Here is a 13920-nt window from a genome sequence, read left to right on the forward strand (position 1 = left end):
CATCGGATGTGAAGGGCTGACTCATTGGAAAAACTCTGATGCTGGGAAAGACTGAAGGCAGGAGGAGAAGGGGATGATAGAGGATGAGATGGTTGGATGGCATCACCAACTTAATGGACATGAGTTTGAGCAAACTCTGGGAGACAGTGAAGGACAGGAAAGACTGGTGTGCTGCAGTCCATGGGGTTGCAAAGAGTTGGACACAACTTAGTGACTGAAAACAACAGTCTTGGGTAATTATGTACTCAATGAATGCCAGTTATCTTTAGTTTCATCTCTACCTCTAACAATGCAGATAATGGTGACTGCATTTGAGAGCATCATTTCAAGCTTAATCTGGAAAGAGCAGACCTCTAAGTCTTCTAGAACACTATGCCCCAACTACCATCCAAAATATTCCAGGAACCTAAGAGAGCATCTCCCCTATTATAAAGTAATCCAGTTTAAGATGGCAATTCTCTTTTTCTTTCCAAAGACCTATTTAATAAATAATAGTATAGAAATTAAACAGGCATAACCCTAAAATGGGAGCAGGAGAGGAGAGCCAAGTAGATCAAAGGTTTCACTCAAAAGTTCCTCGCCAACAAGCACACTGTTTATAAGGACTATGAAGGTTTACGGGCTTCCCAGGTGGTAAAGAACCTGCCTGCCAATGCAGGAGATATAAGTGACATGGGTTCGATTCCTGGGTTGGGAAGATCCCCCAGAGGAGGGCATGGCAACCCACTCTAGTATTCTTGCCTGGAAAATCCCTTGGACAGAGGAGCCTTGAGGACTATAGTCCATGGGGTTCCAAAGAGTCGGGCACGCCTGAAGCACCTGAGCACAGCACACGAGGGGATACGACCCAGACTGAGCACCCAGACAGAGGCAGAGGCAGCAGGGGTGAGGCTCAGAAACGAAAGTGGAGACTAAGTCACAGCCTGCAGTTCTCCCCCAGCTTCTCTCAGAAGGCCAACAGTCTGGCAAATACCAGACGATGCCTTCCCAGAAAACTGAGCAACAGGGGGAAAGGTCCCATGGACTGGCACTGGCAGTGGAGACAAGAGTTCCTCCAGTGAAACCTGACTCCCCGCCCAGTTAAAGGAGAAACCCCTCCTCTGGTGACCCCAACAACACAGAGAGCCTCCTCAGTACTTCTTAGCATCTGACACTTAAATGTGAACAGACAGCCAAGAATCCCCAAATACTGGAGAAAGACCTCCAATTTGAAAAATGATGCCAAAAAGCTGTGAAATAAACTTGGAATAGTAATTAATACCCTCAGAAAGATAAAATACTGCATCTTATGATACAGGAACAGGATGTAATATTTTAAAGGCCTCGTGAAAATTAAAATGTGATGGAAATTCTAAAAGAAAAAGAAAAACCTTCAGTGAAAATAAAATTGAGCAAATCAAACAGAAGTTAAAAGAAAAGATGGAAAAGAGTGAAACATTAAAGACAGGATCAGTCTGAGACATCCAACAAACATATAAATATTGTTCTTTTTTCAAAAAAGAAAATAGCACAGAATAAATTATCAAAAATTGATGTAAGAAAGAAATATCAGAATTGAAGGACAAAAAACACCTTGATTGAAAGGACCTTTGAATAAATGAATGAAAAAAACTCCATACCATGATTCATCATTATGAAAGTTTGGAACACCTGGGCTGAACAGAAGCCCCTAGAAATCTGTGGAGGGAGGGATTTCCCTGGCAGTCCAGGGGTTAAGACTTTGACTTTCCACTGCAGTGGACATGGGTTCACTGTTGGTCAGGAAACTAAGATCCTATGTGTGGCACAGTGTGGTCAACAAATAAGTAATTCATTAAACTTTTTAAAAAAATTGTAGAGGGAAAAATCAGGGTTAGAAAGAATGAGAACCAGAATTTTGGACTTTTCAAAAGCAACACGGCTTATTTAACTTCTATGCAGAGTAAGTACATCATGCAAAATCCTGGACTGGATGAATCACAAGCTGGAATCAAGATTTCTGGGAGAAATATCAACAGCAGCAGATTTACAGATGATACAACTCTCATGGCAGAAAGTGAAGAGGAACTAAAGAACCTTTTGACAAGGGTGAAAGAGAAAAGTTAAAAAGCTGGCTTAGAACTCAACATTCAAAAAACTAATAAATAGATCATGGAATCTGGTTACTCTACTTTATGGCAAATAAAAGGGGAAAAAGTGGAAGTAGTGACACGTTTTCTTCTTTGGGGCTCCAAAATCACTGCAGATGTTGACTGCAGCCATGAAATTAAAAGATACTTGCTCCTTGGAAGGAAAGCTCTGACAAACCTAGACAGTGTGTTAATAAGCAGAGACATCACTTAGCTGACAAAGGTCCATCTAATCAAAGCTATGTTTTTTTCCAGTAGTCGTGTATGAATGTGAGAGTTGGACCATAAAGAAGACTGAGCACTGAAGAACTGATGATTTCAAAGTGTGGTGCTCGAGAAGAATTTTGGGAGTCCCTTGGACAGCAAGGAGATCAAGCCAGTCAATCCTAAAGGCAATTAACCCTGAATATTCATTGGAAGGCCTGATGCTGAAGCGCCAATACTTTGTTCACCTGATGCAAGGAGCTGACTCATCAGAAAAGACCCTGATGCTGGGAAAGATTGAAGGCAGGAGGAGAAGGGGACGACAGAGGATGAGATGGTTGGATGGCATCACCGACTCAATGGACATGAATTTGAGCAAAGCCTGGGAGATAAAGACAGAGGAGCCTGGTGTGCTGCAGTCCGTGGGGTGAAAAGAGTCAGACATGACTTAGCAACTGAACGACAGTAACAAACAGCACATCAGATGCTAGAAGCCAAAGATCTTTGAAATTCTACAGGCAAATTATTTTCAATGTACACCCAACCAAATCATTGACCAAATGAGAGAGAAAGAATAAAGACATTTCCAGACAAAGGACTCAAACACTGCCTCTTACAAATTCTTTCTTAAGCTGTGGACAATATGGTCTAACAGAACAATGAAATAAACCACAAAAGAGGAAAACACAGCACACAGAAAATCAGGATTTCTACACAGGAGAGGGAGTTTTAGGATGAAAGATGGGCATTTGGACTCAAGATCTACCAGTTGAGGTGTGAGCAGGGACGGAGTGAGGAGAAAGGCCCCAGGAATATGAAAGGAAATGGTAGATCCTCTCACTCTCCTGACGGAGTGTTTAGCGAAAAACACTTCTCAGAGTCCAGGACATTGAATGATAAATTTGGAAAAATTTTTAAAGGTTCTTACAGTAAAAGCTGTACAACACATCAAGATGAGGCAATTATTAGTTCAAAATAGTGTGTGAAAACACTGAAGCCTAGTTAGTACACTGCAGAGCTCTGCAGTAAACCATATTCACACAGCTATAAAAATGTAAATATTGATTGATGACTGTGATAAAATGCATGTGGGGGAGGGGAGGGAAGTGGGATGGAGGGAAAGATTGTTAAATCCTTCTCCTCTGTCATAGTTAGAAATTGGTAATGTATAAAATGGGGGGGGAACCCTAAGAAATAAGAAGATAAACATATGATGAAAAAATAGGAGAGAGCCACCAGAAGAATTAGCTAAAAGAATTACAAATGTTTGCTTTTGTGCTCACGGAGAAAGGAGGTGAGTGCAAAATTTTGATGCGCTTTGCTTTTTTGCATTATTTCGCTAAAAAATTATATTTTTAACAGAACGCTAAAAAAAAATGTGTAGGGCAGATTTCAGAACCCATGGAAATTTTTATCATGTCAGCCAGCATCCATTGACAAGGGACTGATCAAGCTGGTCACCATGAGTTACTAGTTTAATGGTACAAAGAGGAGCCTAAGGGACGCCTCTGGAGGAGGGTCACAGGTGAGAGCTATGAAGGTGCAAATGACCTAGGTTCTCTTTGTCCCCACCTTTCATCTGTAAAAGGGGCCCAGTGATAAGGCTGTTGGAGTTAGGGGCCCAACTGGTAGGCTGCTGGAGGCCTGAAGACATGATGCATGTCCTGTGTCCAGCAGTCTCTGGCTCAGAGGTTTTTTTGAAATTCTTTTTTTTTTTTTATGTGCACCATTTTAAGAGTCTTTATTGAATTTGTTACAGTATTGCTTCTGTTGTTTTCTGCTCTGGATTTTTGGCTCTGAGGCATGTGGGATCTTAGTTCCCTGACCAGAGATCAAACCTGCACCCGCTGCATTGGAAGGGGAAATGTTAACCAGTGGATCACAGCGAAGTCCCAGGCTCGTGAGTCCTTACTAAAGATTTATTTTTATCACCCGACCTCAGTATCAAGGGGGAAACTAACTTCCATTAAGATCTGGGGCTAGTGGGATCCAGCACTTTTGACTTTTGAGCAGGATGGGTGGGTAAACTGAGTTGTAGCCCCCTGTATCTTATATCAGGAGGACGGGCCCCTTGGGGAGACCCGAGTATATAGCCCTCTTTCCCTCCCCAACCTGCTTTTCCATTGTCTCTCTTTAACTTGCATTGGGTTTTACTTCCAAACTCTCCCCTTCAGGTATCTGAAGTGCTTTCTCTACTTGGAAATACTCTAACAAAAATGACTAAACTTTTTGTAATGTGAAGTCCAGAGTATCTCTTTTGGAAACTCTGCCCTTCCCTTAAAATTCTAGATCAAAGTTTCAAAAAGGCCTGAGGGGGCCAGAAGAAAAGCAGAAACGTTGAGTTGGAAGGATTTGTTGTTCAGTCGCTAAGTTGTGTCTGACTCTGCCACCTCATGGACTGCGGCACGCCAGGCTCCTCTGTCCTCCGCTGTTTCCCAGGGTGTGCTCAAATTCATGACCACCGAGTCTGTAATGCTCTCTAATACCATCTCATCCTCTGCCACCCCCTTCTCCTTTTCTCTTCAGTCATCTTCAATGAATTGGCTCTTTGCATCAGGTGGCTGAAGTTTTGGAGCTTCAGCTTCAGCATCAGTCTTTCCAATGAATATTCAGAAGGACTTTGTGCCTGTATTAAGTCCCGCTGAATGGAGAACTGAGGATGGGTGTGATTCCCGCTAAGTCCAAAGTCTTTTTCCTCCCTTGGTAGTGTGCAGCGGGAATCAGTCTGGGTGTGTACTGGGCCCAGCACAGCTGTGACAGGTGTGTGGTCACTGGGAGTTGCTTTGGCCATCCAAGCCTGCCCAGAGCAGACAGCAGCAGTGCCCTGAGTTCTTCACCGGCCCTGGCTGCTCTCTCTAAAGACTCTAGAACCAGTGCAAGTCTCAGAGAAGCACAGGATTGGGGGACTGAGACTCGGGGGTATGGGCTGGCTCCTGTCAGTTCACCACTTCAGGCTAAGTCCTAAGATTCACGTGACAGACTGTGGCCACCTGATCCTTTTGAGCACATCGCAGATGGTTAGAAGGCCTCCCAACCGCAGACCATTCATGTCCGCACTTGGTGGCTTGTGTTACCGGACCCTGAGCTCCAGGCTAGTCACTGAGGTGCATCTTATGGTGGCTTTCTGGTTGGTGATCTGGACTCTCACCCAACAAGATTCCGGGAGCTTTCAAAGCAACTCAGCCGTTAGCAAGCTTTTCTTTTCTGAGAGCTGTGACATCAATCGACAACTGAAACCAGCTGTCAGCTGCAGTGGGTGGCTCCTTCCTTTTCTGAAGTCATCAGGGGCTTCATAGGCTGTATCCTCAAATGTTAAGGGTATGTGAACAGATAGGGCCTACTATCACTACCCTCAGTGAAGATTTTGGCTTTTATTTTAAATGAACACCGTAATCAGAGGCCTGGGGTCTAATTTAATTAAGCAACTCTGCTTCATAACTGGCCTCCAGTGAAAGGCTCTCTTCAGTATTGACTCACTGCTTCTGGAAATCAGTCCCACTTACCACACAGGTGTGGCTAGCTGGCAAAGAAACAACCACGGCGAGAAACGTGTTGATGTTTCTGCTCCTCTTAGAAACCAGTTCCTTCGCTTTGGTGAGTACAATTCTTTACAGCTCCTAGGGGTGGATCCTGGTACTGTGCTGGCAAAAGCCTTCGCATCTCTGATTATTCCACCCACCCACACACACCCACCCACACATATACACACACACACACAAACCCACACACACACACAGCCACACCCACACACACCCACCCACACATATACACACACACACACACAAACCCACACACACACCCACACCCACACATATATAACACACACAACCCCCCCACACACACCCACACATATATACACACACACACAAACCCATACACACACACACACACACACACATACACACTCACACAAACCCACACACCCCCACATGTATACACACACATACCCATACCCACACACATCCATCCACACATACACACACACATATATACACACACACACATACCCATACCCACACACACCCACCCACACATATACACACACATACCCATACCCACACACATCCACCCACACATACACACACATACCCATACCCACCCACCCACACATATATACACACACACAAACCCACACACACCCACACCCACACCCACCCACACATATACACACACATATACACACCCACATACACACACACACATATATACACATATACACACATACACACACATACACACCCACATACACACACACACACATATACACACACATATACACACCCACACACACACATACACCCACACACCCACACATACACACACATACACACACACATACACACATACACACACACATACTCACACATATACACACCCACATACACACACATACACACATACACACACATATACTCACACATATACACACACATATACACACCCACACACATATACACACCCATATACACACACATACACACATACACACACACATACACACACATATACACACACATATACACACCCACACATATACACACCCACACACCCACACATACACACACACATACACACACATATACACACCCACACATATACACACCCACATACACACACATACACACCCACACATACCCACATACACACATACCCACATACACACACATATACACACCCACACATATACACACCCACATACACACACACATACACACCCACACACATACACACCCACACATATACACACCCACACACACACAGACATACACACACATATACACACCCACACATACACACACACACACACACATACACACCCACACACATATACACCCACACATATACACACCCACACACACACAGACATACACACACATATACACACCCACACATACACACACACATACACACAGACATACACACACATATACACACCCACACATATACACACCCACATACACACAGACATACACACACATATACACACCCACACATATACACACCCACATACACACAGACATACACACACATATACACACCCACACATATACACACCCACATATATACACAGACACATACACACGCCCACACATATACACACACACATATACACACACACACCCCCATATACACACACATACACACATACACACCCACCCACCACATACACACACACACACACACACACACACACACACACACACACACACATACACACACACACACACACTCCATCCATAGGGCCTGAGTCTCCACACACCCTAGTGCTTCTATTTATTTTCACTCAGCTAAGGAGTCATTGCAATGGGGAAAATAAATTAGAACTAAATGAGACAGAGATTCAGAGTCCTGGAAGCATGACTGCTGATGAGCATTACTGGTTGTTTTATGTCTCCACTGCCCGGGGGGGGTGGCCTCCCACATCAGTAACCAGCAATCTGGCTAATCAGCGCACAGAACAGTAATCTGGAGAGAGGTCCAAATCTACAAAGATGGAGGGTGGCATTCAACAATTCAAGTTGTATGCATCTCTAAGGGGAAAAAAAAACCACCTACAGAACAGACACAAATTGTTGAAAAGCTTACTTTACTCTTTTCCCTCGCTTATCCTGGAGAAATCCAAATTAGAAAACTTCCCATTTAAGATAATCAACAGAGGAGAACAGCAGATCAACTTGGGCTAATATCAGTAGCAAGAAAGACCAATTAACAAATTCATGAATTGTGCTGTTTACACTTCTATTCCTAAGGTTAATTATGCGATCAAGTAATAGCTTTTGCCTTGATTACAGGGCCCTTAGGAAATAAAAGTGTGTTTCCACTTTACAAGTATGTTTGCATTTTAGTCCTGCATTGAAAGCACAGGAACTGAGCTTAGTAAGTATCACCTCTACACACAGTTGTAGTCAAAGGAGAAGGCTGTTTAAAAAAGAGACAACAGGTCCTAAACGGAGTCACTTGTGCTAAGCCTATATCACCTAATGCCTAATCTAATTGCAGTTTCAGCCTCTGGCAGCAAAGTAATCTTAACCAAGTCAGTCTGGAATTTCCTGGTCGGCTTGTGAGGTCATTCACCTGATAGACCCCTGCCACCCCTGGGACCCTGCCTGGAACAATCCACTCTGCTAAACAACTTCCTTGACCGCCTCCTTCTGCCTTTAAACGTCTCCGTTCATATAGCTCCTCAAAGCTGCTTTCTGTTTGCTAGCCGGGATGCTGCCTGATTCATGAATTGTTGATGAAATCCAATAAGATCTTTGAAATTTACTCAGTTGGATTTTGTTTTCTAACACGGTCTTGGCCTCAAGACTCAGTGTGTAAACAGAAGTATAATTCATACAAGTACTAGCATCCATCTATACATTTTCCTTTCTCTCTGCTTTGGACTATTTGCACTATCAGTTCTTTTCAGATGTTGTAGATTGGAGAGTGCCGAGCGGCAGGTCTTTCCCCTTAATTCCCTGTTGAGAAGAATCAGTAAAATTAGCCACCTGGCCTTAAATATATATACAGGAAAAAAAGAACATCACCTATATTTTCAGGGGACAATCTCAGCAAGGCTGTTCCGGGTCTCTGTGAATAGTGGCAGCTTACATATCTTGAGGGATTAGCCCATGGCAGGCACCTCCAATTAATTAGTTTGCATGTTAGTCCCTCAGTCGTGGCTGATTCTTTGCAACCCCATGGACTGTAGCCTGCCAGGCTTCTCTGTCCATGGTCTTCTCCAGGCAAGAATACTGGAGAGGGTTGCCATGCCCTCCTCCAGGGGATTTTTTCGACCCAGGGATTAAACTCAGGTCTTCTCACTGCAGGCAGATTCTTTACTGTCTGAGCCGCCAGGGAAGCCCTGCAATCCCTAGTTTGCATGTGTGTACTGAGTCGCTCAGTCATGTCTGACTCTCTGTGACCCCCCTGGACTGTAGCCTGCCAGGCTCCTCTGTCTGTGGGATTCTCCAGGCAAGAATACTGGAGTGGGTTGCCATGCCCTCCTCCAGGAGATCTTCCCAACTCAGGGATGGAACCCAGGTCTCCCTCGTTGCAGGTGGATTCTTTACCATCTGAGCCACCAGGGAAGCCCATGAGTGCTAGAACAGGTAGCCTATCCCTTCTCCAGGGGATCTTCCTGACCCAGAAATTGAACTGGGGTCTCCTGCTTTGCAGTTTGTGTAATCTTTACGATAAGCTTAGGAGGCAGTGTAGGCAGCGAAACTTGCCACCCTAAAATGCCCCTTGGGCACGCAGATTATTCCAAGTTTAAAACAATCAAGGTCCAAAGACTCAGGAAGAAATTTTGACCTTTCCCTTAACTGCCTAAAGAAATCTATACAGAGGGCCGTCTTGGGAGGATAGAACTATCTCCTGAGAGCTCTGCCACGAATATGGGTGAGGTGTGGTGTAAAATCTTGGGCATGACCTAGAAATCGGGATCCACTCTGTGTTCCATTTTCTCTGCAGGCCCCAGCAAACATTTATTTACCAAATAGTTGCTTTTCCACCTCCATATGAATTGCCTCCCTCTTCTGAAGTCTCTAACCTGTAGCCCCAACATTCTCTTTTGTCTTTAGCTGAACATGGTATTTGACGTGAGGTCTCCAGCTGTTTTGGTGAGATTCTCAGTTTCTCTGGGTCCCTCCCATGTATACATGTTATTAAAGTTTGGTGTGATTTTCTCCTAGTCATCTGTCTTGTATCAGTTTAATTGTTAGATCAGCCAGAAGGTTCTAGGAGGGAAGAAGAATAAGTCTTCCTCCCAGACAGTGGACATCAGCATTTCTCCTCTGCAAGGTGAAGCACTGAGAGATTATGCAAACTGGCTGAGCCCCGAACAACTAGTTAAGTCAGAATTTGAACCGAGGCAGCCTGGCAGGACTTCACTGCCACATGTCGTTGTTCTTCCATTGGGTTCAACTCCATAGAGGATGGTGGGTTATTTCCACAAAATGGAGAAGCAACACCTAGAAGGTATATTGTGCCATTTGAAACCTTTAAATTGAAGTGCAAAAGCTAACCTCTTGTCAGCCATCCCTTCTGACTAATCTGACCCCAAAAGAAGGTTGGTTTCTGTGGGGGCTGCTGAAAGTGTTACTGAGATGTGACCGGAGCTGTCTGATGGCTGCTGATTCTCCCTGCCTTGCCTGGAGCTGGCGGCCCATGTGTGTCCTCGGTGTATCATGGCCAGGGCTGGATGGAGGCAGATGCTGACCACAGTGAGGATGACGCAGAGACAACATCGTGGCTTCTATAACAAGGGCTCACCACAGAACTCTCTGGATGAAGATCAAGGTATCACATTCACTTCCTAGCTTTCTCTTCACGAGCACACCCCCTGATAAAGAGAGGAAGTGTGTTCAGCAACCGTGAGTGCAGGCTTCAGATGGTGTGAACCAGGCTGTGCTGTCTACAGCCAGGTGAGCTCAGGTATATTCCTTCATCTTCTTGTGCTGAAAGGCCTCCTCTGTAACCGTGCATCTACCTCAAAGGTGGTGATGAAGATGATGTTGAGGGCACGGTGAAGAGACTCAGAGTGGCGTTCTCAGGCCAGCAGGAGCAGCGTCGCCAGTGAGCTGCTCCAAGATGCAGGCCTTGGGCTCCAGCCCACACAGGCCCGATCAGCACCCGCATGACCTCGGGGTCATTCACCTGAAAGGTCCTTCATGAGAAATACTGAAGTCTGAGAAGTTAGAAGAGAAACACATGATCACTGTTAGTTGTAATTACATAAGTCAGATCATCTGCCATCCAAGTGGCTTCAGCATCTTGCTTCCAGGGGGAAAGTGTTAAACCTTGGAAATGAGCCACATGCTCCAAGTGGGAAACCCCCTCCCCTGCCTCTATTGTTGCTCATTTTCTAAACTCTTAATGATGAAGAGAAAACCCCCGAAGAAAGTAATGAAGACTTTCTGAGGGAACCAAAGTTGGGGAAACAAATGGTCATAAAATATGCACCTTTTGCATGCAACAATGATGGAAGCTGGCAAGAATTGCCAGCACCTAAAGTAGTAAAGTGGTTTGTAAAAATGATTATTTTTTTTTCAGCACAGCCGAAGTCTCCTGCCGGATCATGGCTTTTAATTTAAGTGTGCGGTTACTGCTCAAAAGTGAGTCGCCAGCCTTTGAAGAGCCACACTCCTTTAGAAGTCTGTTGAGAATGCGAAGGGTTTGAAGATTAGTGTTGGCAATGAGAGCATTTGACTGCCCAAGTGTTCAATCTCACAGGGCCTTAGATATTTCGCTGCAGGAAACTGATGTTCATTAAACTGTAAGCAAATTAGAGTTCAAGCCAAAGATATAAAGGAAGACATAATTAGTGCACGGGAGCCATCCACCATCGTTTGACTTCTTTTAGGTGAGAGTCTTATACTTCGGAATTAGTTCCTTCCACAAAAGAAAATTATATAGCTGCTTTTATGCAGGCTGCCGATGCAGTGTTTTATCGCACTCAATTTACAATGAAATGAAGCAGAAGCCGGCAAGACGGCATTAAAGCTTTAATTTTCCTTTTGGGTTTTACCTCCATTTTATCTTTAGAGGAACCCGGAATGGGTTGATAAATAGAGTATTTTGCCAGTCAATAAATTAAAAAGCTATTTTTATCAAGTGGACGCTAAATTGCTGTGACCCACGATAGAACCTTACTGGAAATCAGAGGATAGGAAGGCATGCCATCCTTCAAGCAAAATCGATTTGGCTGGAAACAAACATTGCTCCCTGTCCCCTGAACCCAGCCACCCTGCAGTAATGTGGTTCTCAGTGACTCCTGACACACCATGTGGGCTGCCCTGGATTCCAAGAACAACTTGAGGGAAACGGACAAGGGAATTGAGCTCCCAGAGGAAGAGAAATGTCATGGGACATATTGTAGGGCTTCCCTGGCGGCTCAGAGGGTAAAGAATCTGCCTTCAATGTGGGAGACCCGACTTCGATTCCTGGGTGAGGAAGATCCCCTGGAGAAGAGAATGGCTACCCACTCCAGTATTTTTGCCCGGAGAATTCTATGGACAGAGGAGCCTGGTGGGCTACAGTCAATGGGGTTGCAGAGACATATTGTAGCACCGACCCTATAGCTCCAAGAGTTTTATAAGGAATGAAATACCCAGTTCTCCCCCTACCCTGGAAAACTTCATTTTCAGGCAACTGAACTAGAAATTTTGAGTTGTGTTTGCACCTAGAGAACATGCCCCAATCTACCATCTTCTCCCATCAGCCCTTCCCAGGCACTGGGAGTTGAAAGGGCTTTGGAAAGTCCCACCCTTGGATCTGTCAGGCAGTGGTAGACCAGAAGGCCAGGAGGGCAGGCTGTAGACTGGGACCTCAGCTCCTTGGGTCTGCTGAATGGAAAAGGGCACCTGCTGGTCTGGACTGAAAGGGAAAGTGTGGATGCAACAAATGGATCCTTGAAAGAGAAGCAGCAGTGTGGTGGCTCCCTGGAGGGGCTGAAAGAGGAGCCTGAGTGGGCTAGGGAGTGGGCGCTGACTCAGCACGGGTGTTGCACACAGATCACCCCTGACCTGCAGCCTCCAGGTCTGACTTGGTAGGAAATATGCTGTTGTGACTGAATGAGCCAGGAACGGGAACTAAAATAATGCCAGACATCATAGCTACCTCTCCAAGACCTTCTTTTTACAGTGAGTTTAAGTGGGCGGGTTTTATCTCTGCTTCACCAATGAGTGAACAAAAGCAAAGTGCACTCCTTCCATTTGCCTAAAGTCTCCCAAACAGAGGGTGGTAGAGCTTGGAGGATAGCCTCCCACCTAGGAAACTAAAGCTGACTTCCCCCACCCCTGCAGAGTTCTAGAAAGTTCTGAAACCTGGGAAACATTGTAGCTTGGACAGTTACGAAACAGCCTGCAGTGCAGGATACCCAGGTTTGATCCTTGGATCAGGAAGATCCCTGGAGAAAGGAATGGTAACACACCCCAGTATTCTTGCCTGGAGAAGTCCATGAACAGAAGAGCCTAGTGGGCTACAGTCCATGGGGTCACAAAGAGTCGGACGTGACTGAGTGATTAACACTTTCACTTTCAAGACACAAGAAGAAACTTGGGACATGATCTCTGGGGGAGGGAGCAGAATGTGAAGAAAAATGGAAGAAGTGGAGATTCAGCAAAGTGAGGAAGGAATGAAAAGAAGGAAGGCTCTCAAGGAAAGCATGGGCTGTCAGGAAGGAAATTCATGCTCCCAAGTTCTGCTTCTGCTCCCAGTCTTGCTTGAGTCAAGAACCTCAGAAGCCTTCTGGAGAGTTGAGTATGGGGACCATGGCCTGGTTGGAATCTGGAGGGACATGGCACAAACCATGCAAAAAATTCCTCCGTCATGTTACGCAGGGCAGTAGGGCGGCCACTGGCCTGGCAACTAAACCCCAGCTGGAGCCTGAGACAGCCTCCTCCGAGTTTCCCCTCCCCAGAGGACAGGAGGGCACTCCCTGTTGACACTGTCTCACAGCCCCAGCAGCCATCCTGATGCCCAGGGGCTCTGGGCTTGACTCCATGCTCTAAAGAAGGCTCCGGGATAGGGCCATGCTGGCCTTAGGAACAGAGAGGAAATGGATCCACCAGGGTCAGATCACAGAAAGTGGAACTCTGTCCATCAATGGTGGTTTGATTTCAAC

Source organism: Odocoileus virginianus, chromosome 12, assembly GCF_023699985.2.
Source record: "Odocoileus virginianus isolate 20LAN1187 ecotype Illinois chromosome 12, Ovbor_1.2, whole genome shotgun sequence".
Classification (NCBI taxonomy): domain Eukaryota; kingdom Metazoa; phylum Chordata; class Mammalia; order Artiodactyla; family Cervidae; genus Odocoileus; species Odocoileus virginianus.